Source organism: Nematolebias whitei, chromosome 9 (genome assembly GCF_014905685.2).
Source record: "Nematolebias whitei isolate Nwh7 chromosome 9, NemWhi1, whole genome shotgun sequence".
NCBI lineage: Eukaryota > Metazoa > Chordata > Actinopteri > Cyprinodontiformes > Rivulidae > Nematolebias > Nematolebias whitei.
Genome location: NC_056506.1, coordinates 1819164 through 1823337, shown reverse-complemented (window position 1 = coordinate 1823337; position 4174 = coordinate 1819164). Strand labels below are relative to the sequence as shown.

General features: G+C 42.1%; 1 protein-coding gene across 2 annotated transcripts in view; it reads left to right on the top strand.

Moving 5' to 3' along the window:
- LOC119414937 (WW domain-containing adapter protein with coiled-coil) overlaps window positions 1-4174 on the top strand; it is a 140300-nt gene that overhangs the window by 94577 nt on the left and 41549 nt on the right. The gene's annotated exons all lie outside the window — the stretch shown is intronic.

Genomic DNA, 4174 nt, shown 5'->3' with positions numbered 1-4174 from the left:
CGAAGTCGGAATTATCCTCTGCCAAGGTAAAAGAGTCGATCTTCAACCGCAAAGTGTACCGTTGGTTAAGCTGGGTCCAGAAGGAGCGTGTTGTTCTGGTTATGACAGACAAATTCCCTCACCCATCTCTCTCAAGATAAACTTCATTTTCCATCTTTAAAACTCTTCTATCCTGCTAGAAATTAATCCAGATATTTTCAGAAATGTCTGTTGTAATGCTTGAAGTGAGGGCAATCATGGCCGTATGGTTTCCTAATCGTAAAGCTTGCTAATTAATTAAGCTGTTATTGTACTCAATTTTGCCAAATTAATGTAAATATTTACCTGTTAAAATAATCTGGTGGCCTCGTACGGGGATGAATGGACTGTTATTTGTGTAACAATTGAATTATCATGTTGGCATAAAGAGTCATTTGAAAGCTGAATTTGTACATCTGTTGTGTAACTGAAGCTGGGTTTGTATTAAAACGCTTTATTCTGTTTATACTGTGATCCAGACGTTGGTTCTGGTCCGGCTCGGTTCTGATTCGGTTCGAACGAGTCGTGTTTGAAGAAAGAAACTGTTGTTTTGAACGGGCGAAGTCCCAGTGAAGCTTTGAGAGTTGATAAGTTACATTTTTAACAGAAAATAGTACATTTTTGAAAGTTTTCATGACGAAAGTTGACCGGACTCTTTCAGGCTAATGCTAACAAAGATAGCTAGAATGACGATGCGTCATTGGTTGAAAAGCGCTGTTTGAAACGCTCTGATTCGCTGAGAGACGTGTCAGGTCGTAAAGCCCACCCCCGTTGCTGTTATGATTGGTTGATTCAGTCACGTGACCCGGAAATGAGTCTCGGTTGAACCAAAGCCTTTTCTGTGCTTAAAATCACTAAATGGAGCTGCCACATGTCCCCAAAACTCATGTTTCATGCAAAGAAGTCGTGCTTGTTGAAACAACGCCACGTTTAAGCTTTAAATCCGTTCAGAAATGTTGATTTAACCGAGTTTAGCCGATGCTAATTTTAAGCTAAAAAGCTAACGACAGGATGTCAACGAACGATCCACAGGAAGTTGTCAGACTCCTGCTGGTATAAATAAGCTTACACCACCACCTGCTGTTGAAAGAGGAGTATAACAGTTTTCCTGAAGAGGGACTGATAATTCCTCATAATTTTTCTTTTTCTTTTCACCCACCTAGTTAATGAGTAACTGTGAAAATAGCTAATTTCTGGAAAAGAACGGCTTAAGAAAGCGTTTAAAAACTAAAGTTGCTTTAAACTTTTAGAAAAATTGCAGGTTTATTTAATGTTAAGTGCTTTAGAGTAAATATCACTTAGAGGCCTGGTTCTTGTATCTGTTAAAAATAAGCACATTAAAAAGTAACACTGCAGAGAAGCATTTACTTAAGAATATTCATGAATTGGGGTAAAACCTAGAGATAGGTGCCCACATTTGAATAAGTTGACTTATGACAGTACTTTTGGGTAAATCCAGAGCTAAAATAGTGTGAAACTCAATGACACTTGAAAACAAATATTTACCTGTTAAAATAATCTGGAGTTGGCAACTGTTTATACAGATAAGGCTACACAGTGAATAACCATGACAGGTGTGATAGAAAAGGATTTTGATCCTTGTGAGATGAAGGACTGGTTAGAGAAAGCGTTGACGCTGCTCACAGGATCCTTACATCCATATGGTGAACAGGTGGACAGCATGAACTCAAAAGAGTTATTGGATGAGCTGAAGGAGGTTGCAGAGAGTGTGACCTCTACAGACATAACAAAGTCAAGCTATGAAAAGCTGGCTAAATTAACAATTTTACTTAAAGCATCATTCTATGCAGTGGTAGAAAAAGCTGACGACCTTGAGATAAGGTTAAACAGCGAAAAAGAGGTGGTTCAGGAAATTGAAGAACACTTCCTTCCATTTAAAAGTGAACACGAGGTCCACACAAAAAAACATTTTGAACAGATGTTTCAATCACAGCAAGATGCACGTGCAGAAATTGATTCACTGAACAGCCAGGTACAGGCACTTAATGCATCACTAACTGAAGCCAGGGATGTTAAAGAACTGTGTTCCACAGCATACTTTGCATTAAGACGGGATCACGTTGAGACAATGTCACAAGTGTCCCGCTGCAAAGCTGAGATAGACGTGCTTAAAACATAACTTTGCCATGCAGAAAGGAAATATGGTGAGAGGCGTGGACAGAATGTGGAGACACACTGGGTTTCAGACCCAAATCTCCTTACATCACACAGACCTCCATCCATACCTAATGTGGTAGGAACAGACCTGAACAGGTCTCCTCTACCAAACATGCAACAGAGAGCATGGAAACTTCCTCTTTCAATAGATGATCTGCTAAAACTCTCAAAATATGTACAACGCTTTGTACCGGGACCAATGGGTTCAACTGGAACAAAAGCGTACCTCAAAGACCTTGAATTCAGACTGAGTGGTTATCCTAATGCTACGGTTGAGGATAAAATCAGTCTGATAAGGCTCACTTCGGACAGAGAGGTGTTCACCTTCATCGAGCGTCTACCTGATGCAACGAGAAGGGATTACAACCTTCTGTGTGAAGCTTTAATCAGAGAGTACGACCCCTGCACGGGACCTGCTGGTTTCCCAGCTGCTGACAAGGTCACGCAGGGCAAGCATGAACATCCAAAAGTCTATTACAAAAGAATCTTCCAAGCTTATTTTGGTTACAGAAATGAAACCGGAATGGAGGAAGAAGAAGGTTTTAAATTTGTTTTCAGCAAAAATCTCCACACTGACATACGCATGTCAGTACAAATTATGGCAAATTTCAGAGAAAAATCCATCAATGAGATTAAACAGTGTGCTGTGAATGTGTTTGAGGCATGTTCTCATGCTAAGACGCCCATAGAGGTGTTTCCTGGTATAAAGGTTAAACCCCACTCCCTAGAAATGGAAGGACGGCGTGCATTGACCCCTCCTCCTAAAAAAGGCGAGAAAAAGCAGTATTTTCAAACTAACAAACCGCGTAATGAAGGTGCACGCTGGGACAAAAAAGCTCCTCTTTCAGAGGATGAACGTGATTATCGTGAATGGGGTGTGGATAGGACGCAAAGATATGGGATCCAAGAGGACCCATATTATCAGGGGAAGTCCGAAAAGGAACCCCCAAAAGACGTACCTAACCGTCCCCCACCTCGGACGAAACGAGCCGAGGCGATAAAATTACAAAAGTTCCAGATACAAGGCCCTACACCTCTGAGCTCGGAAGAGACAGAGAAACTACAAAGGTTTTTAGAAACTTTGAAACACGCTGAAATGGGAAACCAACCTGGAGCACTATGTAGTGATGCGATCGCTACTAAATCTGAAGGCGCGAATGACAACAGTACAGATGTCGGTGAAACACACCAAGACACTGTTGTTGTGGCCTCCAACAACCCCTCATCGGACGAAGGGGGGATAAACTCGCACACAAACGATGATGAGTCATCGCAAGCTGAACACTCAGAACCTGATTTTCATGATTTTGAACTAGGCATTCCAGTTCTGGGAGGACTCCCAGATAACCTGGTACCGAGTCAAGAAACTGGGCCAGTATGGTTCACAAAACCAACACAGGCCATAGCCCTATTCTCAACCGATGATGTCGACCAAGGGCCTCAAACTTATGGTGTCTTACCCATAGACAGGTCCGACGACTCAGAAAAGGATTCGTTGGAGCTCCCCAGAGAGCAAGAACCCTTATCAGTCTCATCACAGATTGATCAGGTGGTCGCCCAAGCCGGCACTCTGACATCTGATGAAGAAAGAGACAAACTTCGCCAAGTTCTTTTAAAATATGAAAAGTCATTTTTACCTGACCCAGACATCATCCAACTTCAGAAGTTGGATGATGTCTGGGTCAGGTAAAAATGACTTCAGAAGTTGGATGATCCTGCAATTAACTCGATGATACTGTATCTGACTGACCCAGACAAATACACTCCATCGAAAGGCAAACTGGATTCCAATCCAGACCTTAAAGTCCTCTTTCAGCTGCGCAAACAGTTAAAACTAGTCAAGGACAACCTAACTTTAGCTCATGGAGCGACGTCCTCACCCGTGTTCGCGGTCTCCCATGACCGAAGGGGGGTGATGCCAGTTAGGGTAATGTTACCAGACGCGATAACGTGATCAAATCTGACATTCAGAGTGAGT